A 16,891-nucleotide genomic window follows, 5' to 3' on the forward strand; every position below is an offset into this window, starting at 1 on the left:
TTTTAATTGAGCGCTGTGAAAATTAAAGCTTCCTGTCCCATAGCACATGTGGTCTGACTTGAAATGTGGAGGGATTGTTTTCCTGAGTTCCTCTACTTTGATTGTCCTGTATATGGGGACATTATAATTGTGGTAGAAGAGAGATTTTGAGACATTTTGATTTACCTTTGAAAGGGGGGAGGAGGCTGTTATGGTGCTGACTCCCATTTGGCTTTTTATCTTTTAATTATTCTTGGCTTTTTATAAGCACGCTCCCTGTTAGTAAATAGAATGGGAAATCACTAAAGTGAATGTTCTTTGCCTTAAAAGGTTTCTGGAGGTTTCTTCAGATTTCCTTAATACACCTGTGTCAGAATACATTGAGTCGTTGAGAGGACACTGAATTGTTGTTACTGTCGCTGTTTGAATCTGCCTTTTCCGTCAGCGCCTCACTTTCTTGAAGAGCTTCCAGACCACCGTGAGAGCTCACAGCCTTGACGTCTCTCCTTGGTCACTCCCCCTCTTCTCTCCTTTTCGTAACGCGTGTGCCTTTCTTCATTGGTGGTCTCCTGAAGTCACCAGCCCTGCCAGAAGGTCTTTCGCTGGGACAAAAGGGGAACTGGAGCGAGGTGGCCTTTCGCACGTTGGCAGCATTCCTGGGTTTTCTTCCTTGGCGCTCCCGAGCCCGAGCAGGCCTGGCCAGCAACCTTGTTATTTTCCCCGGCCCTCTCCCATGTGACTTGCACCAGGCAAAAGTGCTATTTAAGCAGCTCCGCTGGCTTGGCTGGTCCCTTCCCCTTTGCCATTTAAGACCGTGAAACTAAGTCTTTCCAGCTCAATTCTGGCCTATTTTAAAAGTTGCTGGTTTCTTCTCTTGAGCTAAAATGGCTTTCTCCTTTCAACATAAAGTAGCAAACATCTTGGTCTTACCTCTAACTTTAGTTCCTTTAGTTCAATCCCAACTTGAGACTTTTATGTTTATGTATTACTTTTGGTGGTTATGGTCTGAAGGCTTTAAAACAGAATGCTTTTTTTTTTTTTAAACACTTAGGTCTGTCTCAAAGTCTCAGCTCGCCCGCACTTCCCGGCTGTGCCTTGTGAAAAGCAGAGATTCTCCCCGTGTCCCAGACTTGAAGCTCTGTGGATTTAGCTTTTCTTTCCTTTTCCTTGGGTGATTTCCATAGCTAACAGCTGGGCTGATGCTGCCGCTGCTTCTGTAGATGCTACCATCTCACCCACGCGGTGGAACCCAAGCTCTAAGCCGGGACATTCTTCTAAAAAGGGGTTTCACGATCCATCAAATGGATTAGTGGTCTCTTTTGTCCATCTCGGATTGCGTGGTGTGACCGTTAAAATGAGGAAAACACCACCAAAACTACAAATATATTTGATACAGATGATTAAAGAAAAACCTACTGGGTCCATTTGCCAGATTTCAGGTATGCTTAAAAATGGTACTTTGGCAGCGTTTTATAAAGTGTTTTGTTAGGACGTAAGCATTCCAGAAGACTCCCCAGCTCTAAATTAGTGGTACCGTGAAAAATCACATCAGCATCAACAAGATAGCTGAAGAAATGAATTGGGATCGCGGTAGTGGTATGCAATTGAATATAATTGTGTGACATAAGCAGACCCAGGAAGTAAGATACAGAGAGATGTCACAGGTGCCGTGTTCAGCGTCCTACAAGGGACAGAAAGAACTACCCGTTGACTTCTCAGCTCTTGCATTCTTTCCACCTCATCCACCTCTATTACCAGTGGAAGGGACTCTTTCTTGTCCTCTGAGAGGAATCAGTCTCCCCTCCTGGTTCTTCCAAATACTTTGCCTGTGACATTCCCTTAAGGATTTAGCTTTTGGAAACCAAAGCCAGGAAGCCAGGAGCTTTTTCTGTTGTCTAACCGCCATACTTCTCCCCCTCCGTAATGAATTAGGAGGATGGGAAAGGGAGAGAAAGCCTAGAAGGTTTGAAAAGTTGGTTAACATTTCATATGTTTTCTCGTCATAGATTTTTTTTTAAGAACAGTAAAGATCTAAATATTGAAACATTTTTTGTTATTATACTATAATAATTTACACTCAGGAATTTTTGTATATTATACCAAAGAATTTTTAAGTCACGGCCGCTTATGTTAAGAGAGAGAGAAATATGCTGTTTTGACACATTTCTTTAAGGAGAGGAATTCATAGGAATGATTTTTTCTAGTTGAATCAGCAACATAGGATTTCAAACAATGATCTATATTGGAAATAAGTCATTACCGTAATCATTTTTTTCAAGCGTGTTGGATGAGGAAGACTTACTTTCTGGTTACATTTTAATATATGACAATAGCCAAGCAACTTATAATATTTTACTCCTGTTTTCATAGTAGAAGTAGAAACTGCTAGTAATGCTCTAACCAGATATTTATAACTATGTTGCCCTTGATTCAACCAATTGGCAGGAAATTTTAAGGCATTTAAATACAAGATAAAACTTTTAATCTTGTGGGTTCAACTAAAAATTCGTTGCTGAAAGGGTACAGATCCCTCTATTGTACTTATATCATAACCTTGTGCTGTTTTCAGCTGCTTTCACAGTGAAGACTAATCAGTAGGCTGACAGTATGAAAGGCAGCAGAAGCTGTATTTGTTTTTCAGCTCTAGTAGGCATAGTTTAAGTGGGTTGAGTCCAGAAGATGTAAATTCCTACTGGATGCAATAATGTAATAATCCATAGGTCTCAAGTAGCATTGCTCAAGTGTTGACTTATTTGATAATGCTTTAAAAATTACATTTTTCATCACTGGGAACAGGATTAGGTGGGTTTTATCTTACGAGACGACACACGGAAGGGTACAGTAGATGCTGATGTGGTGATGAAATTTTTGTCAAAATGTAATTTCCTGCTGCTAAATCTCATGACAGGTGCATCATATTTCTGGGTTCAGAAGTTATTCCCCAGTGATGTAACGAGAGGAAATGTATCACAGGAGCGTCACCATTTGATATTTGCACAGTTCTTCTCCAAGGAAGCGTTTTGCTTTTTTGTTTCCAGTGTATGCGTGTGACAAATGAGTTTTTGTATTTAAAATGTCGTGGCAATATTCGCCTCCTATGGTCAGTGTGAGTCAATTACACGTACCTGTACCCATGTCTTCCTTTTCAGTGCTTATTATAGTTTTTATCATTGCATTTTTATTTGTCACTCCACGGACGTTTGTTGAATTGCATGATTGCAGGAGCTTAGTATGGGTATTGCTTTTTTTTTAAAGCGAATTTCTAAAGTACAAAAAATGTATGATCTACATGTTTGCCTCTCTTCAAGTGAGTTGCTTCATTCAATCAAGCTCAGCCCTTTTTGATTGCAAGGAGAGGAGAGGATATAGGCAGATCAACTTAAGTCCGCAAAGCATGTGCTAAAGGTCTGTCTGATGTTATGAGCGTTCCTTTGCAATGTAACTCACCAGAGCAATGGTGAGCAGCTCTGTTTTGGGAACTCGAGTATTAGAGTTCTTTGGCTTTAGATAACACCTCTCTGGGAACCAGTATCCAGCTTAATCATCTCCTTTATTCACCATATCTGGCTCCGGGAGGTTTTTGGCTTTCTCCAAAGATCAGATGGGCCCCCCAAGGGCCAAGACTAGCTGCTATAGAGACCATTCAAAAGAATATGCCCAAGGCTGAGAAGGCAGTCCAAAAAAGGAGTGAGAACTAGAGAAGGCATTCCAAAAATGTTGAGAACAATGGCTGCATGATCGGAATAAGTATGCAGACCTCCAGGTGGCTGCAGTGGGGGACAGTCTTCACCTAGGGGTATCTGTTAAAAATCCATATCATTACTCTGTAGCTAAACTTACACACACGCACACACACACGCACACCCCCTTGTGCAAAGATAAACAGATGTGATCTTCAGACATTTCCTTTAAATATTTCGTTTCTCTTGCCTGTGTATAGCCATTTCTATCCCCTCCAGGTCAGCGTTACCTTCCACTTGCTTTCACTTTTTCATGGAGCTGATGGCACCCGTAGGTACCATTAGTGACTGAGACCTGTGTGTTGATCAGGATTCATGATACAAGGCTTTGAAAAGTAGTAGGCTAAGACTTTGGAGGGAAGGTATGTGATGGAATGGACATGTCCTTTTACTTCCTGCCCTTTGAACATACATACATAATTACAGGGATGGTTTCAGAGTGTCCCAAAGCAATAGCTTTCAACATGTGAAGCTATATGTTCTTCTCAACTCCTAGGGCTCCCGGTCTCTGCCCTGCTACATCCATGCAGGTTGGCACATGTGATGACAAAGTGGATAGAGTTTGTTCTTGTGCTTAGCTGTTTGTGCAGCCATTCTGAAGGAGAGCCAGATAGAAAATGAAAAACACACATATGGCCTTCACTTTTCCCTTATTTTACATTCGGCGGTTTGTCTGTCTGAGCCCTTCATTGACGCATGGCCTGCCTACCTAATTTTAGGCCCAGTGCTGTGAAGCTGTGTTAAGCTGTACCTAGATATTCTGGTAGGAACGTTCTCATAGATCACAACATGATTTCAGGAGAAACTTGAAACTGAATAAGAGATCTGTAGACCGTTGTCTGGGGTTTATGAAAGGGTGGGTTTGTCTTTCACTTGTAGAAACCACACAAGGTAAATTCTTTTCTCTGGCAATTTAAGGGATAGGCCTGTAGTGCTTTTAGTTTTTACATTGATGTCTTCATGTCGAGTCTTTATGTAAAACTAGAAAAATAGACTTTACCTGTTGTTTAGGAACAGAGTTAATATTTTAAAATAAAAAATCTCCACATAAAACTGGAGTCCTCATTTGGTAAATTTCAGCTTAGCTGAAAGCTATTATGTAAGTAGTGAGTACAGATGTCCCAGCCATGCTCTGCTTCAAGATGAGAGAGAAGAACAGGTACATCGCTCCACATTTCATTGTGTGAATTTTAGAATTCACCGCTACCTTTTTAGCTGACATGGATTATCACTGCCACACTTCCATCATATCACAAAGCACGTCCTCGTTGTCCTTATGCTTAGATAAAGGAATCTTGGCCTCATGTTCAGGGTTCTTCACCAGTTACCCCAATTTGCGTTTGCAGACTTTAACTCTTTTTACCCCTTTTCAGATGCCTTGTGCTCCAGTGAAGCTCATTCTTCATTTGGCCTGTCTGTGGCTGTGCTGTCATCCCACTGGGCCTTGTTTGATCATATGCTATCAGTGGGAAATGTGCTTTGTCCTTGTCTTTCATGTAACTCATATTTAGTGAGTACCTGCTATGTGCCAGCCCTTGTGCTAAGCTCTGGAGATGCTAAGCTAAAGCAACATAGACAAAATCCCTGTTCCACATCCCCAAATTATTTCTTTCTTCCAAACCAAGTCAAGTGTGTCAGCCCTTATACTCCTAGCTAGAAGAATTTTTTTTTCTCTTCCCCTAGGCATCTAGAGCTTTCTTTCTGTGCATCTATCATGGAATTCACCCCTGTCTACTCTGCATTCTCTCCCTTTACAAATGGAACTTACTTACTTTCCTTTCTAGAATTTCTAGAAAGCAGAATTCAACTTTATATCCTCCATAGTACTTAATGCAATCATTCTATTCATTCAGCAAGCATTTATTGATTAACTACTCTGTTTAGGACTTTCTGTAAATATTGATATTTATATTGAACTTCTGAATGCATGAAAAATGTGGGCCTCAGAAGGACTCTCTAATGTTGATATTTGGGACCGGAAGAGGCTTTATGAGGTTGGAAAATGTGCCTCCTCTTTGCACGGGAACAGATAATTCCCCTCGAGGTCTGTCTTCTTGAGTCGCATAAAAGAAACGTTGTACTTCTGCCAGAATAACTTAATTCTATTAAACCTAAATCAGAATCTTTTTTTTTTTTTTTCATTTAATGATTAACTAGGCCTGTCTTTCTCAGGTCTCTTTTTGTATCTAAAATTTTCATGTCAAGCAATGTCCCGTTAAAAACTGATTCAGATTTTATAATGTTAAGCCTTTTGCAACATCAAATTCTAAAATTTGCAGTTGACTTTTAACAAAAAGAAGATTGAGCACAGCCTGACTCTAACCTGCTTACCATATTTTAAAGTGGTTTTACACAGTAACTAAATGTACATTTTTGTTTTGATCATAAGAACATCAAAGCATTGTGATTTTTGTGTTGCTAAGCCTCTGAAACCTCCAAATCACATTGATTTGTTTACTGACTTAATATTGACTATTTTGAGTTTGTGATTGCTTTACCCTTGCATTTTGAAAGAAAAAAGAAGTTAAATACAGTTTGTTGATTTTATTTAATCACACAGTACTGTTTGTGCCTGTAACTTCAGTTCAACCGACATGCCCGTTTTTTAAAGCAAAACCCTAACAAAGTAATTGAACGTGCATTTTGAGATGTCTGTGGTGACAAATTCTTGCCTTTTCCTTTTCAGAATGAAGACCTAAATGACCTCAGCAAATCCTCCTTTAACTCATGGGTACCCAGACTCTAACTATTTCGTGATCCACAACCAGGACCTCACATCTTCCTCCTCAGTAGATGGTACGATGCATCCATTTCAGTTTGTTTACTTCATATACAATCCTCAGGAGTTCGTTGACTGAACTGCACGTTCTATATTGTGCCAAGCGAAAAAAAGCACTGTGACATCGGAACAATGAGTCTGCATAAACTTCATCTTCAACCTTAAGGACTTAGCTGGCCACATGAGCTGATGTGCCCACCATGCCACGAGAGAATGGGTTTACTCTCATTGCATATAACAAGACACATTTCATCTGCTGCTGAAACCGCATACGACAAAGCATCGTTGTAAATTATTTCACGCAGAACAGTTCGCGTTGGGTGGAGAGAGTATTAAATATTTAACGTAGGTTTTGATTTATACGTGTAATTTTTTTTAATTAAAATGTAATTTTTCTTATAGCACACATCTTTTTTTTTCTTTTTTTCTTTTTCTTTTTTTTTTTTTTGGATGTGGACCTGAGGTATACAAGTGTTCTGTTGTAAAGAGTGGAGCAAATGCTTAAAACAAGGCTGACAGGAGTAGATTAGGATACGGCCCTTGTTTTAAGATTATAATTCAGAAAAAATAATATAAGAATCATAGTGCCATAGATGGTTTTCAATTGTATAGTTATATTTGCTGATACTATCTCTTGTATTATATAGCCCTGATGTTGAGCTGAGATCCTTACAAGAATTGATCTTAATTTTGTATTTTTCCTGTAAGGCAGTAGGCCATGTTAATTAAACTGAAGAAGGATATATTCTCCTGGGTGTTTTCAAGGGTCAGCTAAAAATTGGCAATTGAATGGAAGCAAAATTCTAAGAAAAGGACATCAGAGTCTTCCGTTGTACATACTGTAAAGAGAAGGAGACATGGGCGATCCCTCTGGAATGAACAATGTGGGTGTTTGTAAATTCTGGAATTTTTTTTTTTTTCTATTCCTAATAAACTAGACTGTTGATCTTTTCTTCTTCCCTTCCCCCCACTTCTGTAAGCTTCTTGCTCCAATGCCACCATTTTCTTCTGTGCACACATTAGGTTATTTCGTTTCCGGCATGGTCTCAAGAAAGATGGCCAGACAAGTGAGTACTTGTCTTGAATTTCTAACCAGAAGTGTTTTTTTGGTTTTTTGTTTGTTTGTTTGTTTGTTTTTATCATGACTAGTGCTACATGTCACTTTCTTTAAGACCTTATGTCCTGTTTTCTGACAACTTCTAGTGTTACATTATTTAACCGAATGCAATTTGGCCCATCTGCCCCGGTGGGTACTAGTTTATTAGTGATTAGTTAACAAAACCCAGTGTAGAGAGAGCCCATCAAAAAGCTTAATGACCTGCTATTGGGACATCTAGCCAGTAGTGAAAATGTCAATCCTTTTCTTCTTTGAGAGAAAGTACACCCATTTTGGATTTTTTTCCTTGTGAAAAAGAAATGGCAATGAACGCACTTAAAGAGATTGCCTACAGAGTTTTTAACCTTTTTTACCAGGACACTTCCTATAGGTTAAGTGAACGAATGCCAGTATCGGGCTCCCTAAGAGTCTGTGTAAACTCTGTATCAGAAATTCCGAGACATACTGTTGAGAAGAGCAACATTTTATTGCTCCGAAGGGTTGTACTCACTCCCTGGGTGGGGGTGAGGACACACGGAGGGGGCCAGGGTTGGGGTGCCCTTGCAGTGGCTGCTGCCCCTTCTCACCTGGCCAGGGGACCCCTGCTCTACTCGAAAGGGAGTGGAGATAAATGGAACCCCTCACACTGCTGAGGCCTGTGTTACTGTTAATTCAGCCAGATGGCATGGACCTCACAGACAGTTGTGCAATGTTCATTGTTGCAGATTCTAATCATTTGCATGCTCATCAATTTCCAAGATAAATCGGTCTGTAGGCATAAGAATCCATTGTTTTCAAGGAACTTGCTGAATTACATCATTTCCTATGAGGAGAGAACACTACCAATTTTTTAAAAATCTGATATGAGAGTTTTTTTTACTCTTTTATGAAAAAGACTTTGTTGGTCAAACTAGCTTTCATTTTTCAAGTATTCTGACTCATACTCTTGTTAGAGAGAAATCAGCGAGCAAGGTCAGCCCCCGCCATTCTTCTGTAAAGCTGATTATTTCTCAAGGAACCTAAACTTGGAATCTTTATTACTAAGATACCTCTGCATGTGGAATTCTCAGCGTCTTTTGGGTGAGAACAGAAATGAACAGACTGGAAAAACTCATCTCTTGGTTTCTATTTCTCTGCTGTTTTGTTTGGTCAGATAGCGTAAGGGTAAAAATTCTTATTGAAGCTGCTGCTCGTTGGCCCTGAGCTGGGTTCGAACTTCCCCGATTTAAGACTGGAAGTTGCTGGTATTTAAGGCAAAAAACTCATGCTCTGGCTACATGAGGGGTTGGTCTTGATCGACATCAGCTTCTAAGTCCTTGTGTTTGGTTCCTCTTGAGGAAAGTCGGTTTGTATCCGTTTCCAAGTGTTTATAGGCCAGCTAAGGGCTTACGTTAATGAGGCTTCTAGTGGTCTCTGGCAGAGTTTTAAAATTCTCCTTTGTAGAAAGAACAAATAGGTTTCGTGAATTCGATGATATCTTCATTCAGGGCAAAAAAAAAAAAAGATCCTAGAACCAGCCAGAAGTGAAGAAAAGCCATTAATGATCAACTGCCTGAGTCAATAATGACAAATCAGTCCCGATGTTACATTTGTGACTTTTCTTGCTAACTTTCAAAGGTCAGGGACTCTCTTGACTAATCTAGGTTGACTACAAAAATGGATTTACTAAAAATCACCTAGCCAGAAGGAGAGATTTTTAACCTTTCTTTCCCTGACTATTGTCTTCTGGCTGTCTTTTAAATTTGAGACATACTAAGAAAAACAACTTTACTGTAAGAACCAGTATTTTACAGTCCTGAAGCCCTGTTGTGTCCCATCTTGCATGCTGCGTGCAATGTGCCACGTAGTTGAACACTTTTATTTACTGAAGGTGGTTTACAAACAGGGGAAGAGAGCTCATTTTCCTCTGACGAATAGAGCCATGAAAAATGGGATAGATGCAACGTGCTCTGACCGCTTTGGCCGAGCTCTGTGCGTCAGTCCATCATGCAAGGAGGTGTTGAAACCCCAGACACTGGGAATTAAGACCTTGATTGGGGAGAGACAGAACCCTTTGGAAGGCGTGCGAAGGGGAATGATGGATGAAAGCCAAATATGAAATCGCTTCTTTGCAATGACTTGACAGGGGAGTGAGCGTTCCTAGGACACGGTGAATGTTAGTTGGCAGGAACGATGCACTCACATAGACTGCCGAGAAATGAGAGGAAGAAGCATGTGCTTCTAGGGATATGAAGAAAAAGGACCTCGCCAATTCTAAGAGAAAGACCTCCAGTCTGTGAGATCAGTTAGGGAGAGCCAAAGCATCCTTCTCGTAGTCAGTAGAAGGTGAGGGGTTACACACTGGTGCCCTTGAGCATTTTCAAAGCCAAGCCCAGGAAACCCCGGAAGTCCTCTCCAACCTCCAGAAATCAGTCTCCTAAGTGTAGGTAGGAAATGTGTGGATCAGATGGCATGTTGGGGTGTCCCTCACTCCTTGTCACCAGAGTATCAAGTTAGGTGCTGGGAGGAGGCAGAGTGATATTGATGGTGTTTGACCCTCCTCTTGGGGGAATTTATCAGTAATAAAGAGCTTATAATCAAGTATTAAGATTAGAAAAAGTGTGTCTTAGCTGGGGAGTTGTCTTTCCTGGTTTGTTGATGACTTGGCATTTGTGACATATACACCGAGAGATCTGGTGTTTTAGACTTTTGCCATTCACCTGGCATTTCAGTTTCTCTGCTATGTGGTTAATTTTCCCAGTGTTTACCAATAAGCCACATAATAGGACAACTTCAGTAAACAGGAAAATTTGTATTTATATAGACATCTTTTGTGCCGTTATTATTTTTTTCTTTTTAGAACTTTGCTATTGGCTTAAGAATGTAGTTCCCGGAATAATTTTTCTTACAAAGCTCTTTCCTTACACCTCTTGGCTACAGGGTGGGCCAAATTAAATACATATATATTTTTTCATTTAATGTATGTGCGGTTTGATTTATCATCTTAAGATGGTGGTGCTGCTCATGGTGCTACTTCATCTGTATACAAAAGGACCAATGCATGGTCTATATTGCTACCAAAACATTTATTGTATATATGTGTATAACATGTATTATGTATATATGTAATGGGTACCAGGCCAGGTATATATTTTTATTTGGAAGTGTTTCACTTTTCCAAGTTTTCTTTATAGTGTTATGCTTATTTTCAGTTTTTTTTCCCCCCTGATTCTGTCTGGTACTTAGAACTGTAGTGTCTTCATCATTAATTAAAGAAAACTGTCTAAATGAAGTCATGGATGTGAATGCTAGTGGTCCTTAATGTCTTTGATTACGGGATGTGGAACAGAAACTGCCAATTAAAATTTGCTGGGGCATTTGATTGGATAATAGCAGTGTACACAGTTTAACATACTTTAATAAATGGAACAGATAGGTTGGCTTCCTTCTTCAGTTGGCTTTCCATGGCCACGAGTGGAGAGAAAAAGACCTCCGAAAACATTGAAAGCTATTTTTGTTGCTGGTAGTGCAGTGGGAAGAGAGAGAGGAGCAGAAAGATGTGTTCTGTTGATGGGCACTTAGACCAGCCACGTCAGCCTTCAGCATGCACAGAGGCCCCCGAAGAGTTGCTCAAATGCAGATTACCACTGAGGGACCTGGGGCGGGGCCTGCCTGAGATTCCTTATTTCTAAGCAGCTCCCAGGGGCCCAGCACCATTCATCTTGGTCTATACTGGTGGCACTGAGTAGCAGCCCTAGCCACACTTTGGCATCCTCTGAGTAGCTTTCAGAAAGCTCGATGGCCAGGCCCACTCCAGGGATGCCGGCCTACTTCGTCTGGGGAGGGGCCTGGGCATCTGTCATAGCTGCTGCTGCCTTCTGGGCCCTCCGGAAGATTCTAGTACATGATCGAGGCTGAGAACCACTGTTGCAAAGGGTTGTCCCAAACCAATTACTGAGGTCACTTGTTAGAGACGCCAATTGCCTGGAGCTGTCCAAGAACGTGGGCTTCGACAGGTGACGCTGTGGTTGGTGAATTAGGGAAACCCTGGCTCTGTGCAAGAGGGGCCTTCAGGATCCTTTCGCCGCTAGCAGAGACTGAACACCTACGATTTTTGAAAATAATAAGCCATGTTGTCCATACAGAAGCAGCCAACTCCCCCGACCTGCCCCAACTTTCTGGCTTAAACAATCTCAAATCGATGATCAATGCGTCCTAAGTTGTTCAGACGATCCCAAATGATGGAACGTCTAGAAACAGAGTCAAAATTATTATTTTTCTGCTTTGACTTTAAAAAATATTTTTTTAATTCAAAAAAAATTTTTTATGGTAACATTGGTTAACAAAATCCAATAAGTACATTTTAACCGTACATTTTAACAGTAAGGCATATATATATTTATATTGTGTGTTCGCTTCCCATAGTTCGATTTCTTTCTGTCACCGCATATTCGATTTGACTTTTGGAAGTGCTTTCTTCTCCATTCTAATGTGGTGCGTCAAACCGGAGGGGTCTTCCTTCTGCCTGGCATTATAATAATATTTTCACTGAAGCAGCAGAGCACAACATGATGGAAGAATGCTCAAGTCATTATTTCATCTTCACTTTTATTCGCTTCCTCCATTTATTTGTTTAAAAAAAAAAGATTTTTTCCTCCAAGTGGTATTGCAAAGCAAACGTCACTCTGACCTCTATTGAAATTACACATAAATATCACGAATTAGTATGAATTTGAGGGCAGTCTAGTTGAAATGAATTACTGGTGTAACTTATAGCATGATTGCCATTACCTTTACACATATACGGAAACAAACTATAGCAAGTCAAACATCAGTAAGACATCTGTGAGAATTTAATAGTCATGGAGAATTGTAAGTACATCACTGATTCGGTTATAAACAATAGCAACGGTCATTCTGCATTTGCTCTAGGTTAGGCACCAGGATTGACATCAATTACCTCATTTCATCCCTCCAGCAACCCAGAGCTAGTTAACGATGATCCCTAATCCCCAGATGTGCAAGCAGAGGAGAGAAAGGGGTATGTCGGTGACCAAATTTGTATTCTCATGGACACCACTGCAAGTCTCTGGTTTCTAAGTACTTAAAGAAAATTATGCTTCGTGCATGAAAGACATTGTCACTCCAGCTGCCTTATTCATTTGCTGAGCAAATAGGATCTCACAGGAGCCTGAGAGTGAATCTCTGTCCAACATAACTTTCACATACGTAGTAACAGGGCCTTATTCTACCTATTTTTATTCTTTATCTTTGTGTCTAGCTTGGTTCATTTGTGTCAAAAATCCTTCTGGATTCCTATTGTTTTTCTCAATCAGTGTACCTCTTTTTAGCAACAGAGTAGAATGATTCAGCTTTATTTTAGGAACACAAGGGCAGTAGGTGAAATGTGAAAGTCATATAAAATCCAAATGCCTGTGTTTCTAGGCATCGGATTTTACATATTATCTCCTGTAAACTCTTGGAAATCAGAACTTACATTCTCTGTTCAAGATTGCGATGGATTTGTTTGTTTGTTTTTTAGATAAACGAGCAAGATTGACAACAGGAAAAATATGGGAGAGGCGGATACCTGAGTATTACCTGAGTTCGAGAATGAGACAAAGGGTGTTTGAAGCTTCCCCAATACAGGAATACTTTTCTCTGACATAGTACCCTGGTGGGAAGAAAGTTTTCTCTCTTAAGGTCCTGCTCTGGGTCTGAAAATTAAACTGACAAAGATTAACAAGAAGAAAGCACATAAATTTATTGAACATAAATTTTACATGACGCAGGAGCCTTCATAAAGGGGTAAAGACCTGAAGAAATAGATTTGAGAGCTTCCATGCCAGGTTTGATGAAGGATGGACACTTGTGGAGGAATACGCTAGGTTAAGAAGCCTGAAATCAGTGTCGTCAACGGGGGGGAAACTTAGCAAGTCTGTTTGCTGGGATTCTTCTTGGCGACCCTTTGTCTTCAAAGATAAGGACGCCTGTTTCCTCAGCCATCACATGAGGGTGTTATGACCTGTTTCTGGGAGAAGAGCAGGGAGAAGGTCAGAGTGACCTTCCTGCTCCTGCTGCTTTCTCAAATTCTTTCAGCTGAAAATATTCAAAGGCCAAGGGGCCATATTTGGTGTAGCATTTCCGGAAAACCAACCCACAGTGCTTTGCAAAGCTTGGACTGTACACTACCTATACGAATTCCTTAACACGGGCCCCAGGAAACAATATTAGTGACAAGTTGTTCCCCACCCCCACTCCACATACACCCCCTTCTCTCCAGGGTTATTTTACACCCTGACCTTGGACAAGGCATGTATTATTAGAGTTCACTAATCTGTATTGTTCTGCTTCCCCTCCATGTAAGTCACTGCAGAGCTCAGGCACCATAGCCTCTAAATGTAAATATGAGACAAGAAATGATTTTGCTGAAGATCCTCACCACTCCTGAAAAAGCAAACAACCTACATACTAGAAATCAGTAAAATTAAGTCTAAACTTATGCAGGAAATAGCATAAAACAAGGGAATTAGGTAAATTTGCACTTAGGATGTTCTACAGTGTTATCCTGAGTCTGTGAAACAAAATCCCAAACAAAACAAAATATCCCAAAATATTAAGAAGTGATACGTCTGACGGCATTATGATTTTTATCTTTTCTATTTTTCTGTAAGTTTTTATAATAACCATGTGTCATTTTCATAATGAGAAAGAAAACAGAATATCATAAAAAACACAAATGGGGGTGGATGAGAATCTTAGTGAATCCTCACATGTTCGTTCGTATTACCATATATCACAGCTCTCCGTGATGGAAGAATCGGGGGTCCAGCAACTAAGCCAAATCCAGCCCTGCTTTCGTAAATAGAGTTTTTTCGCCACCTCCTGTCATCCCCATCACCCACCAGCGATTCCAGTTAACAGGGTCCCATGCCCCCCGGGGGGAAAGTATGTACCATTCTGAACCTGGTTTACTTCATCTGCTGAAAAATAAAACAAGGTGGGCTGAGCTAATCAAACTTCTTCCCGAATAGAGTAACCCTACTATTTGTTTTCTGCTGAAATGTTTGACAGATGGGAATCTGATGGAAGAGATTTGTTTTCATGGTCGTGTGAATACCTCGGTTCTCATCTTTGCCTTGCCACTAACTGAGTTACTTTGAGCAAAGCCCTTCTCTCCAAGCCCTCTGCTTCTTTGTTTATAAAACTTGAGAGTTATCCGATCTTAGCCTAGGGTTCAGAAATTTGTCAACACTAAAATCTAATGCACTGTTTTCCATGGGCATGGCCGTGTGCATTTTCTTCCCCCTGGGGAGAAGGGACTGTGACTTCCTGAGGATTCACCAAAGGATCAAAGTAGAGAAATAGCTTCTTACAATAATACGATTTCACTATGCTATGGAATTTTTATGATTCCATAGCAGATTTTATGGAATTAGAAACTGGCCTAGGGCAAAAACTTTAGGTCAGCAGAATTCATCCCAACGTTTCTCCACATTAATTGAGGTTAGGGATTCTTCGTTGCCAAATGCTTTCATGGGACCCAGGCTCTTTGTAGAGTGGAGAAAACACCTCTAACAAACTATTTTTCCCCAGAGCAATGTGAAATTAATGTATTATCTCCCAGGGCATTTGCCTCCAGAAAGAAAACCTACCCAGAAGGAAGAAAACACTTTAGCAAATGGGGACTTACTGATAAAAATGGGGCTTTAGGTGTCCATGTGGGGAGATGTTTAGTTTAGTTGGGACAGATTTAGTACTTTGTTGGCACTGAGCCTTGAAAAGGAGTGTGATCTGGTGGTCCCTCACCCCTAAACGTAATTGAAAATAAAATTTTACTTTGACGGTGACATAAAACTTGCTCGTTCGCTAAATTAAAGTAGCTTCTTTCTGAATAATTCCAATTTGGTATATATTTATCAAAGCTAAACTTACTTTCTCCTTTGTTTTTTGTGGGGCAGGGTCTCTGCTTGACTGGTGGATCTCAAGACCTGACTGGGTTCAGGACTTCTGTCCTCACACCTGTAAAGTCATCTTCTGTAGGTGACCACCTACTCCGCCCCTATGGGAAGCAGGTTCTCACTCGTTCTACGGTGAACCTGGCTTAACTGTTGGCAGAAAAAGAACGAAAGCAGGCAAAGAATGAAAGAATTTCCTTCTGGCTGACAAACAACTCCTACTTGTTGCTACTAACGGAAAATCTATTTTTACTCTTCTGTGCCCCAGCAATGGAGTTGATCTTTATGACACAAAGAAACCCTCAGCCAAAATTCTAAAAAGAGCATTTCTCTTTGGAGACTATAAACTCGAAATTTCTTCTCTAGGAAACTACACTATAGTATTTTAGGTGAGAAGACTCTGCCCACTGTGCACATCCCATAAAAATGGTGGACCCCCCAGCCCAATGAAAGCACGATCGACTATCAAAGATTCTCTCTCTCTCTCTCTCTCTCTCTCTTTCTGATGGGCACCCGGCCCCTGTCCCTTCCACGGGCGCAGGAATGGCAAGAGCAGGGGGCACATGGCCCGGGTAACTCCACAGCCGGGGAATGGCAGGAGCGATGGGAATTGGGACCACGTCGTAAGAAAGAGGGAAAAATGGAAGGAATGTCACACACACACACACACACACACTTTTTTCAGCAAAGATAACCATGCAGTTGAAGCCTGACATTTAATTTTTCCTATTGTGGTCACGGAGAGATGAGTTTTTATTCTCGTACTGGAATTAGCCGGTCCTGGGCCAACCTGGAAATCCCATTTACAAGCTATGAGACCATGGGAAAACGGCTTCACTTCTCGGAGCCATGGTTTTGCCATGTGTACTGAGGGGATGATGATATTTACTCTGCAGAGGTGGGGTAAGTATTGAAGGCACTTCTGCCACACGCACGGCATTGGGAATGGACCCCTTGCATGGTAGATATCGTTTGATAATTTTAATTTTCAACATCTTTACAACTTTTGGGCAAAACCTGTTCCTTCGTGCCAAAACAGTTTGGTTTACTTTTTTATAAATATAAAGTTTAGAAGGCTTTAGACACAAGGAGGTCTGCCTCCTCTCTTTCTGGTGAGAAAGGCCTGTGTTCTAAAAAACGTTTATGACGAAGCCGCAGATGGGATTTTCCCATCATGGCCCCACTTGTTAGAAATATACTCACGTAGCTTCCTGAGCACAAAACCGGCCCCCATGAGGGAACTGGGCATTAAGAATCATGAACATATTAGTTACTTCTACCTTTAATTCAACTACTGCATTACTTTCCTCATGATAAGAGCCGAGATTAGCAACTGTCATGTAATCCAGGCCTGGTAACC

The 16,891-nt window shown here is 40.8% G+C and overlaps 1 protein-coding gene across 7 annotated transcripts in view; it reads left to right on the forward strand.

The window, feature by feature from the left end:
• Positions 1-10,865, forward strand: part of IRS1 (insulin receptor substrate 1) — a 55,429-nt gene extending 44,564 nt beyond the window's left edge. For all 7 annotated transcript variants that reach the window (XR_003044687.1, XR_003044688.1, XR_003044689.1 and 4 more), the window contains one exon: positions 6,406-10,865. The gene's annotated coding sequence lies outside the window, so the exon portion shown is untranslated. The remainder of the gene's footprint in view (positions 1-6,405) is intronic.
• Positions 10,866-16,891: the final 6,026 nt, after the last annotated feature.

The sequence above is a fragment of the Pteropus alecto genome, unplaced genomic scaffold (genome assembly GCF_000325575.1).
Source record: "Pteropus alecto unplaced genomic scaffold, ASM32557v1 scaffold110, whole genome shotgun sequence".
In the NCBI taxonomy this organism is placed as follows: Eukaryota; Metazoa; Chordata; class Mammalia; order Chiroptera; family Pteropodidae; genus Pteropus; species Pteropus alecto.